Source organism: Rattus norvegicus, chromosome 8 (assembly GCF_021556685.1).
Source record: "Rattus norvegicus strain SHRSP/BbbUtx chromosome 8, alternate assembly SHRSP_T2T, whole genome shotgun sequence".
Taxonomy (NCBI): Eukaryota; Metazoa; Chordata; class Mammalia; order Rodentia; family Muridae; genus Rattus; species Rattus norvegicus.
Window position 1 is genome coordinate 74,876,306 of NC_141541.1, and position 12,422 is coordinate 74,888,727.

The window sequence follows — 12,422 nt, forward strand, 5'->3', positions numbered from 1 at the left end:
CTCGGTGCTTCCTATAGATCCATCAGGCCTCACTTCACTGGAAAGACCCTCACTCAGGCCTCATGCTCAGCCCATATTTAGAATGAAGTTCCCAACACCAGGACCAAACCTCTTCATGTGGTGTCTGAGGCTGTCCAAAGAAGGAGAGAGGCACATCATGGCTTCCCGGCTTCCCGTCTCCTTCCACTCATGGCTTCTTTCTGCCTGTGAACTATCAAAGGTTCCCATTAGCTCCCACTGTTCTGAGAAGCAAGCTCAGGCCCCTCCCTGACATAGGGCCTTCCTTGCACTTGGTCTCTACTGACAGGCCAGCCTCTCTTGCTCCCACTCCTCCATGGGTCTGATGGCTAAGCAGACCCTAAAGGTCTTCATCCTGGTTTCTGGCTCAGGTCATTCCTCTTCGTTCCCACCCCCAATCTGAAGAAGTTCTCCCATATATACAGGTTCCATCATCCACAAAAATGCCCTGTTATCCATCTTGCTTCATCTTCCTCCCTCCCTCTTCCCTTTCTTTCTTCCTCCCTTCTTTCCTACTCCTCTTCCTACTACTCCTTCCACGATTCTCTTTCCCCCATCTCCTTCTTCTTCCAAGTTTTATTACTTTCCCATGACACCCTGCCTATGTGGTTGTGATTCTTAGCTACACTTCAGTCCCTGGCAGATCCCAGTCTCCCTGTAACACTGCAATGGAGTTAAAAGATTCCCCACTGCCTTGTGACAATGTAGCGTCTGTAAGGGGGGAATACAGCACATCACTGTGTTTGTGGTGCTGCTGATGTAAACAAACCTACAGCTGTACCAAAGTATGATACATGTAACGATGTTCAGTAAATACTTGATAGTAAATGACTGTTGCTAGTTTATGCATTTATTTTATTAGGCTTCTGATTGGTGTTTTAGAGTATAGTCCTACTTATAAAAAATGTTTATTGTGGAATGATACTTTGTGCTGGCAGCAACCTTGCACACATCTGGAGGTTACTCCACCTCAGGATTGCATCATTGTCTCTTGTGTTTAATGTAACCTCCTGTTTTGTTCATAATTGTCCCAGGAGCAACAGGCTCGATACCATATAGCTAGGTGTGGTCCAGGATGTACCATCTAGGTTTGTGAAAGCTCTCTCTTTGATGTATGTACAGCAATGAAATCATCAAATGACTATTTCTTAGAACATGTCTCCATAGCACATGGTTGTCCGGCTGAGATAGCCCTTGTTTCTATCTCTTTGGGAGCACTTCCTAGAGTCTCACTTGAGGGACTGGCCTGTAGGCATGTCTGTGGGGATTGTTTTGATTATTAATGTGGGAGGACCCAGCCCACTCTGGGTGGTAGCACTCACTGGGTAAGAGGTCCTGGGAGTTAAGAATGAGTCTAGGAGCCAGCCAAGCAGCAGTGTTCACCCATGGTTTCTGTTTCAAGTTGTAACTTGTTTTCCTGGCTTTCCTAGTCATAGACTGTGACCTAGAAGTAGAAGCCAGATAAGTCCTTTTCTCACCTAAGTTGCTTTTGGTCAGTGTTTTCTCACAGCAACAGAATCCAACAGATAACATCATGCTGGCCTGGTCATTGATCACCGGAGTAGGTTCTTAGTAAATGTTTGACATCTGAGTATAGCAGCTGGATGGACAGAGCTGAGTCTGTGTGTCCCTTTGCCTCCTACTAACAAAGTGACCTCGGATAAGGGCCTTACTAACCAAGCCTCTGGGATCTCAACCCTATAAAGCAGAGGGATACAATCATCCCCCATCATGCATACACAAGGAATGTATCCACTCGTGTAGAACGAGTAACAGTTGCCACCCACACAGTAGGTTCCTGATAAACATGAGTCCACAGCTTTATCCACTTGTTTTGGAACTTTATCTTTTGACCTAGCCTCCTTAGGATGGGTCATTTGGAGAAAAGATTGCCAGTATATCCAAACCGGAAGATAAAATTGTAGCCAAGGCATAGCTTAGTTAGTGATAGAATGCTAGCTCAGCATACACAAGACCTTGGGTTTGTTCTCCCTCACCCCCCCCCCCACAGTCATAATATAATAAAGATTACAAGGATTTTGAAGAGTTGGGCAGTTTCATGCCCTGGAAGTGGTGGAGATTTTCTTCCTGACTAAAAAGGTCAGATACTGCCTAAGAAATCATTCTGATCTCCATGAAGACAGGTTACAGATTAGTACTTGTAAGAGAGGCCCTCCCTAGGCTCACCGCCAGACTATAGAAGGAGCCTGAGCCTACCTAGAGCCTGAAGCTTGAAGCACAAAGAAATGAATCCTCCCACCCCCTAGGAACTTGGCTAATGTCTCTGCTTTGGGGATGAGGGGGATAGAGGCTTAGGGATCAGGGTTATAAAGGTCAGAGAGCACTCTTGTGAGACACTCTCCATGCCAAACAACCTCACCTTAGCTTCCAGGAGCAGCATTTTTGGAGGTAGGGAAGGACAACGGGAGTGGAAAAATCCAATGGCATCATAGCATGGACTCCCATTGGTAGCTGTGGCTCGAGGGCATCTCGCCACATGGCCCCTAGAGTCCTTTCAGTCTATTGAGAATGTAGGCTTTTCTAAGAGTTCGGTTCCTTTGAATAAAATGACCCACTTGATTCTACACTCCATCTCTGCCAACCTACCCTAAATCTAGGTCTTTGTGAGGGGCCAGTACTATGGGATTGACTCTGAGGGCAGAGTGGTCACCATGGGAAAAGTCAAACGCCCTGTAGTGGCTTTCTCCCTGGAGACAGGATCCAGGACGAGGACCTTGGCACTCGAGGCACTTGGAGACCATGTAGTTCAATCTACTCTGTTACCAGTAAGGAAACTGAGACCCAAAGTGCTCAAGTCTAGAGGCCAACAACCCAGATATACTCAATCCATGCCAAGATTTTTATCCTGTTCTCTGTCACGGTCTCACAAAGACACTTTCTGTAGTGTGATACAGGTGCAGCTATGCAAATAAATCCAGCTTTGACTGGAAAGTGTGAGCCCTGCTCCCCTAATGTCAGATTGGAGTTCTACCCTCACATCTTGCCTGGCCTGTAGCTTCTTTCTGGGGAAAAGGGTAGGCAGAAGGAAGACTTGTACAAACAGTTTCCAGATTTACACACTGATAGTCTCTTTGGGTGGAGCTGGGGCAGGTCCAAGGTGTGAAGGGCTCTGACTTGATCAGCCTGCTTTCTTGGGTTCTGTCCAGCTAAGCAGACATCCCCTTCCTCTTTTCCCAGAGCTCACTGGCCGTTTTGAGAACTAAGGAGCCTGGTGTGCACTGAAACACCTTTGGGAGGTGGCACTCAGCCAGGCAAAGGAACAGACTGAGTGGAAACCTGAAGGTAACTCACGGGGACTGCCTGGGAGTCCATGAGCCCAGTGTGTCTGTAACTGAGGTTAGGGAAGAGGGAGGAGGGAAGGGATGGTCGTGGTGAAATTCCCAGGAGGAAATCCATTCACTTAGACACATGATCTCAAAATGAACACTTAACTGTACCAGGAAATAGCTCCGAGGAAATCAAACAAGGAAGGGTGCAGGATTCCCACACGTGACTCACAAAGAAAGCTCAGAGTCAGGTATATTCCCAGGGAACTGGAGAGTGAAGTTCAAAGAATGACATCTTCAAAAATTGGTCATCTATTACCAAAAAAAGGTATCTATAGAGTGATTTTAAAAATAATATTGGAGAAAGGGATTAAGGAGAGATGAAATCCAAGAGCTACCCAGGCACTCTAAGGGCCAAACTATCTGCTCACAATGCTGGCCAAGATTCACTTGTCTGGTAAACACTACCTGACTCCTCTTGTTGGCCCAGACTCCTCAACCTCCCCAGGCTCCCTGCTCTTCCTTCTCCTCTCAGGTCTGCCCAGTTCCAGCCTTTACCTGCCAGCCCAGGGCAACCTCCTGCCTCTACACTGATGAAGTTGAGCCACTGTGAAGGTGAAAAGGCACGACATGCTGTCTGCTTCATCTCCGTGCCCGTGTTAAGCACTTAAGACACGTTGGATGGAGAAACAAATATTATAGTGCAGCAAAGCATATTTTTAAAGAGATATGTCATGATCTCAACTTTGTATAAAGATACATTTAAGATATTTTAAAGTCTGCCAAAACCAAACCAAACCAAACCAAACCAAACCAAACCAAAACCCGCTAATGGTCCTTGGGTGATGGGATTGTGATATAGTTCCCATTCTTTTCTCTATTTCTTTCCCCTCATTCTGTAGACTGGTAGCAGTTTTTTTGTTTTGTTTTGTTTTGGTTTGGTTTGGTTTTTTGTTTTTTTAAGAGCCACATTGGTTTGTTTTGTTTATTTGTGTGTACGTTCGTAGTACAAGTTGCAAGGCAGGGCACACGTGGAAGCCTCAGGTAAAACCCAGGTGTCTTCCTCCATCACGCTCCTCCTTCCTACCTACTTGCTTGTTTGTATGCTCATGCCACGCTCGTCTGTCTGTGCACCACATGTACGAAGGTGTCCTTAGAGGCCGGAAGAGGGTGTTAGATCTCCTGGAACTAGAGATACAGGTGGTTGTAAACTGACTGATGTGTGGGTGCTGGGAGCAAAACTTGGGTCCTCTGCAAGAGCAGCGAGTGTTCTAAACCACTGAGCCATCGCTCCAGGCTCCCACACTTTATTATTTATAAACAGAGTCTGCCACTATCCCTGCAACTCACCATTTTGGTCTGATTGGCTGGCCAATGAGTTCCCTGAATCTGCCTGTCCCTGTGTCCCGAGCACTGAAGTCACAAATGCACGTTGCCACAGCCAGCTTTTACAGGTGTGGGGAATCCGACCTGAGGTCCTCATGTTTGCCCAGCCACATTGCTAGCTCTGCACAGATTTATATAATGAAAAAGTGTGTGGTTTAACACCGCTTCCAAAAGAGACCTGCAAAAATTAAGACTTCTAATCTAATTTTTAACTCTTGCTACATATTAGGTATATATTATGAAGACTTAGAGAAGAGAGCTTGACTTTCACAATGCAAAGAAATAAAATAAATTTACTATCACATTCTGCAGCTATTTTGACAAGCTTTGTAATTGGGTTCTTTTGTTTGTTTGTTTTTAAAGATTTGTTTATTTTATGAGTACACTGTCACTCTCTTCAGACACACCAGAAGAGGGCATTGGATCCCCTGACAGATGGCTGTGAGCCACCATGTGGTGGCTGGGATTTGAACTCAGGACCCCTTGAAGAGCAGTCAGTGCTCTTAACCACTGAGCCATCTCTCCAGCCCTACATAATTGTTGATTAGCTAGGCACGGATGACAGTTCTCATTAAACACTGGGGTTGGTAGCAAGTCACCCCTCACAGGCTGAGGGAGATTGGTTACAGAAACCCTCCAGTAAAAAATCCACAGAGGCTCAAATCTCCCAGAGAATATGCATATGAGATATTTGCATATGACTTACGTGGTTTTCTTGGACACTTGAATTATTTACGGTGTAAAACGATATAAATGCTATGTTCTAGGCTGTTACAGAATAAATAACAGAACTAGAGAAAAACCTGCACACGTTCAGTTCAGACACGAGGCTCCTTGCTCTGCTGACGAAGCCACCCTAATCTGGAGCTTAATGCTGGACCCAACCAAATCATGTACTCGCACAGCTGCCCCTGTCTCCCTCTCCTCCCACCACTCCGGGACAGGGTTTCTCTGTGTAGCCTTGGCTGTCCTAGAACTATGGCCTCTAAACTCTCAGAGATATGTCTGCCTCTGCCTCCTGAGTGCTGGGATTAAGAAGTGAGCCAACAGGCCCAGTTCCCCATAATTAAAACAAACAAACAAACAAACAAAAACCCAGCATACAAAGTAACTTTGTTTTGATTAATCCTCCCTGCTCCCCAACTGCTTGCCTTCTCTGACCCCAGATTGATCTTTCTACTTCTCTGTCATGTGACCCAATACCCTCCCCACCCTTCTTCCTTAAAGTGGCCCTTTCTGGTTTTATGGTCTTTATACACATTCAATCCCACATAACTACACTCCCGAAAAAATTAGCTGGGCCTGAAACTTCCTGGTGTTTGCTGAGCACACAGGAGTCACTAGGTTCAAGCCTAAGACCTAAAACAAGCCCCCAAATCAAACAAAACCCCCTACCTCTGGGGCTAGAGAGACAGCTCAGCAGTTAAGAGCATGTAGTGCTCTTGCTCAGGACCTGGGTTCCATTCCCAGCACCCATGATGGGTGGCTCACAGTCTCCTGAAACCAATGTTTCTGGCTTCTGTGGGCACCTGGACACATGCACACACATAATTAAAAGTAAGATAAAAACAAATTTAAAAACTGCATGAATGTGTGAAGGCCTGAGCATAGGTATGTACTATGTGAGTCCCAAGGGCCCACCAAGACCAGAAGGCAGCATGGAATACCCCAGAGCTAGAGTTACCCGAGGTGGAAAGCTGCCCTCCCCAGTATGGGTGCTGGGAACGACACTTTACCCTCTGCAAGAGCTGTAAGTGCTCTTAACCGCTGAGCCATCTCTCCAGTCCCCAGATAAATTCTTTTTAAAAAATTAGAGGGTAAAATCTGTATACGAGAGAGCATACAGTTAGTTAAGATAACTTTAAAAGCTTCAATTCATTAACCATTTGCTTGCTCTGCACTGGATGGGAAGATTCAGCCAGCCAGCCATAGTCTCCTGTATACAATAAACTCCACTCCCTTCTTACACATGTTTATGAATTTTGACACAACAAACTTTGGGTAGCTATGACAGTCAAGACAGAACACATTTTAGGAATCCCCTCCCAGCTGGTGTCTGGTACATTCTTTTAATGGAGAGGCAGAGACAGCCAGGTCTCTGTGAGTTTGAGGCCAGCCTGGTCTACATAGTGAGTTCCAGGGCAGCCAGGGCTATGTAGAGAGAACTTGTCTCACACAACAACAACAAAAAGAATCCCCTGCTCTCCTACCCTAGCACCACAGATGTGTGCTCTGACCCCAGAGTTATACATTTTCCAAATTATTCTGGATATAATAAAAAATCCAAAAGAACAGTCCCAGACATGGGTGGTCGAATCTGTGCATGCGATACCCATGGTAAAGAGGATCAGTGATAGTTGAAACACCCAAACCCAGCTCTGTCCAAATGGGACGGGGAGGCACGAGGATGTGGCCCTTTGGCCTTGGAAAGCTTCTAAGGAAGCCTGGTTGGCAGACAGCAGAGCCTACCCAGAATGGGCTTCACAGAGGAACTTTTGACCCTCACTGTGGTGCTTACACTCAAAACTCTTGTTCTCTTCCCCACCCAGGGTAAACCTTTTAAATATGAGAAGCTGTCATCAATCAAGATTTATCTGGGAGCCTGGGAGCACAGCAGGTAAAAGAGCTTGTTATACAAGCTGATCACCTGAGGTTCCTGGAATCCACATGATGGAAGGAGACCTGACTGAAGTTGTCATCTGATAGCTGCAGGCTCAGTACTGTGAAGTGTGAACAACCACCCCCTCACTGATGACGACGATGATACAGAAAATAAAAGTTCAAGATTTATTGGGGTAGGTGGAGTGCTTAGAAGGCTAAGGCAGGAAGTTCATGGGTTTCAGGCCAGCTGGGGTATATACTGAGACGAGATAGAGATAGAGATAGAGATAGAGATAGAGATAGAGAGAGAGAGAGAGAGAGAGAGAGAGAGAGAGAGAGAGAGAAATATTCATTCGTTTATCCAACAGAACCATAGCTTTTGAGAGGGCTAAAGTAGTTCACCAACTACACACATGTTGAGACTGCATACAGAACATTGAGGAGGTCTGATGCACACGAAATTCTGGTCATAACCTCTGTCGTCTGGAGATAGCACACCCAGTAAGCAGATACTGACATGACCTAAAAGGACTCAGTTACCCGCCCTGGGCACGCATGTAACTGGTGGGATCGGAAGCAGGAGGGTAGAGGACTAAGGAGGAGACATTTAAATGCCCCACTCTTCCATGGAAAGTCGCTGTGCTGCCTGTTGCATCATAACAGACAGTCCCAGACTTCTTGCCTCCAGTGTTTGTGACAGCAGCAACTATTCTGGCTCTCCATCTCTCTGTTTATAAAAATAAAGTGTTTGAGAAACGCGTCTCCCAAGTGTCCTCCCAGCACTGGGTGCTTCGTCACGGTGTTTTCTCCTCCTCCCTGTGCAAAGGCTCCGCTGGCCCAGTTACCCCTGGCTACCTCACAGAGCTCCTCAGGGGACTCGGCGTCTCCTGGGCTCGCCCCCTAGAGGACATCTGTGGCGCTGCAGGGGCCCGACTCCCTGGGAGAATCTGTGCCTCAGACCAAGTCAACATAATCACATGGTAAAGCCAACTTTAATTACCGCTTTCCCTTTTTGAAAAACATGGATCAAGTACACATTCTCACAGCCCTCTCCACGCTTGCCTGGGCAAGGCTTCTGGAACAATGATGTTGCAGCTTGAAAAGCCACTGGATTATTTTTAAAATTGGATTCTATTTTAAACTCCCGGCTCCTTGGTTTCTCTTAGGTCCTAGGAGACCCATTTGTAGATCCAGTAATGATCTTAAAGAGCTGACGAGTCTCAGTTATAAAGTCTCTAGCTGTTTTATTAAAACAATCTTTCGGGTTGTTAGGTAATACATGCGACATGACCCAAGACTGAAACGTCACTGAAGGGTTTTCGACTATACACAATGTTCCTAGGGCTGATCACAATAACTGAAGTTGGGAATGGCTCAAGCGTCATCACCGACGCGTGGCTCTACAGATCAGAGAGATGGCTAGGCAGGGAAAAGGGCTTGCTGACCACCCAAGCCCACCCCTGACTCCTGAGGATTTTCCTCTGCACACACTGACACCAGAACCACCTCCTACCATAACAAACAACATTGTTTCCATCACACAAGGCAGTGCTACTCAGCCCTAGGAAAAAATGAAGAAATGATAGCAGTTTAAAATATAAACAAGCTTTCAGGGCATGCCAAGTGAAGGAAGCTGTCTTAGGGGATTTTTTTTTTTTTTTTTTTTTTTTTTTTTTTGCTGTGAAAAGACACCACGACTAAGGCAACACTTCATATGTGAAAACATTTAACTTGGGGCTGGCTTACAGTTTCCGAGGTTTAGCCCATTATCATCATGGCAGGAAACATGGTGCCCTGCAGGTAGACACAGTGCTGGAGCAGGAGCTGAGAGTTCTACATCTTCATTCACAGGCAGCAGGAGCAGACTGTGCTACACTGGGCATAGCTTGAGCATAGGAGACCTCAAAGTCCACCCCCACGGTGACACACTTCCTCCAGCAAGACCACACCTCCCAATAGTACCACTCCATATGGGTCAAGCATTCAAACACGTGAGTCTATGGAGACCATACCTATTCAAACCACCACAGAAGTCAGGCATAAAAGATCAAATGTTTGTTTGTTTGTTTGTTTGTTTGTTTGTTTTTGGTTCTTCAAAACAGGGTTCTCTGCGTGTCTCTGGCTGTCCTGGAACTCACTTTGTAGACCAGACTGACCTTGAACTCAGAGATCCTCCTGGCTCTGCCTCCATAGTGCTGGGATTAAGGTGTGCACCATCACTGCCCAGCTTAAAAGGCCACACTATATCATTTTTCTATGAAATATGGAGAAGAAGCGAATTGATAGAGGTGTGTAGCAAGGTTAGTGGTAGCCAGGAGCTAGGGGTAGCAGGGAACAGGAAATGTTCTCTCATGAATGTGGGGTCTTCTTTGAGGTGAGGCAATGTCCTGAAGTTAGACTGCAGTAGAGGTCACGCTGTGTTATGAGTGTACTAAAAGTCACTGAGTTACGTATTTTACAACAGTTACAACAGCATACGTTTTATGATTTGTATAGTTTTACCACAACAAAATGTTCCACTTTCTCCAGGTCTCCACCCTGAAAGCAAAACTAAATATTAGCTTTGTTCTTAACCTCTCAGAGGCTATTGTACCTATGTGTGTGTGCATACGTATGTTTAGGTCAGGCATTGTTGAAGGACTTTGCTCCTCACCTCCTCAATAACCCATGCTCCTCTTTCCTTTCATCCTTATGGTTTACTTAGAACAATCATCAGTTTCTTTAAAAGAAATCAGAAGTTTTATTATAGAACTAAAGTACATACTTGAGCTAGGAGTGGTTGTGTATACACAAGCAAATTTACATTCACACATTTACATATATATATATATATATATATATATATATATATATATATATTCCAGTGTTAGAGATTGAGGGCCATACCCTAAACTGTTTGGAAAAATCACAGAGAGACAGAGAGGGAGAACAAATGGATGCAGAGCTACTGATTAAAAAGCTCCAAATAGGGGTTGGGGATTTAGCTCAGTGGTAGAGCGCTTGCCTAGCAAGTGCAAGGCCCTGGGTTTGGTCCCCAGTTCAAAAAAAAAAAAAAGCTCCAAATAACTGGGCAAAAGTCCCTCAGCCGCATATGAGGTGGCTAATCAAGCCTTCTCTCCCTAGACCTTTCCTTTCCGTGAGTTTCTTCTGACCTGGGAGGGTCATATCTGCTTACCTAGACCTTAGAAGCTATACTAGGGAAGAGAGTAAGAGTTTGGGGGATGATGCTAGAGACACAAGGGCATCACACGATAGGAACACCTGGAGGGAAATTCCTGTTATTTAACATCTCAAAAATGCTTTTAAAACTAGCACACGAACAATCTAGATGGGAAGCTAGTGGCTTTGCCAGGAAAGAGCCTGGGTCCATGAGGCCTCACTGTATTGATTACTAGTATGGGTGTGTAAGTCCAGGGCTAGTGTGTGACCTTTGATACTGGCTTCTCAGTTCAGACTTTTTGCTTCAAATTTATTTATTTCTATTTTATGTGTAGGAGTGTTTTGCCTACATGTATGTATATGCACTGTGTGTGTGTGTGTGTGTGTGTGTGTGTGTGTGTGTGTGTGTGTGTATGTGTGTGTGTGCCATGGAGGCCAGAGAGGGTGCTAATTCCTTGGAATGGGAGTTGCAGACAGTTGTGAGCCACCATGTAGAGGCTGGGAATTGAGTCAGGGACCTCCAAAGGAGTAGCTAGTGCTCTTAACTGCTGAGCCATTTCACCAGGCTCCAGTTCAGATCTCTTTGGCCACTTGATCCCATATGAGAAGCCTTGTGAGTGTGCATGTGGGGGTGGGGTGGAGTTGGTGAGGGCTGGTGGGGGCTTGTGGGGGCTTGTGGGGGCTGGTGGTAGTGTAGGGTGGAGCCCACAGAGAAACAGTTCCACCCACAGGACTCCTGGTCTACTTCCCTATAGCCCATGGGGTTATGTGTTGATGAGGATAATTTCAGTGGCCTATTTGGCTTCTAGAAAGTTCTTCACTGTTTTTAGTTTGTAACTGGAGATCAGAAGGACAATAATTTTTATTTTATTTTTATTTTATTTATTTATTTAGTTATTTTTGCCCTGAAAGATTTTTATTCCAGTAAAAAGGCCCAGCTTTACACATAAAACACACTTTAGATTTGTGCTTCCAAATCTCTCGGGGGACGATCGCTCCATTTGTCAGATCCTCTGAGGCCCGTGTTTCTCAAGTCCTACGTTTGTGGGGTATTTTGTAGCAGCATAAACATTACTTCAAAACAGGAAGCAGGCTTTTAATCTTTGGGCTGAAGTCAAGTGTTTCAGAAAATGAAAAGGCTCCAGCTGGAGGGAGGTTTGATGTGACACGAGTCACAACAGGAAGCTGGGTGACTCTTGCCTCTCCTGGGGGGCGCTCAGGCAGGCGCATCCATTTCTTAACACCTGTTTTGTGCACGGCCTCACTTACCTCCGATGACAACCAGCGTCAGGCTGCTTTCCTCTCTTCCCATCACGCACATTCTTTACATGTGTAATACATTTGCCCTGGTGGCAGTTCTGAAAGTGTGATCCAGGGACCAGCAGGGTCCCCCAGGCCCTTTCAGGCAGTCTGAGAGGTTAAGACTATTTTCATAATAGTTCGCCCTCACTCTGTCAGTGTGCTGTGGAGGCCGCATGACACAGCCCCAGTTACCGAAGGGGCTATTGAAATAATCCTCCTCAGTTACAGACCTGTGGGAAGCCAGCTCTTCCCTGTGCGTGCCAGCTAAATCACACGGTAGCAAGCCAGATAATAGAGATTATATTAAAAGATTTATTTGTATCTGTAGGTGGTGTGTGTGTGTGGGGTGTGTGTGTGTGTGTGTGTGTGTGTGTGTGCACATGTGACTACATGTGCTTGAGGAAACCAGAGCCATAAGATTCCCTGGAACTGGAGTTACTGGCAGTTGTAAGCTGTCTGACTTGTTTGCTAGGAACAGAACTCAGGTCCTCTGCAAAAGCAGTTTGTGCTCTAACCATTAAACAACCTCTCCAGCCCCAGACAATAGAGGTTTGTGAAATGTAAGACAGAGCCATTCCTTTCTCTTAACTTAGAAAGTAGAATTACTTTTCATAAGATATATTGCGAATATATTTTTATATTAGCTATTTTCTCCAGTTCTCTTTGTGT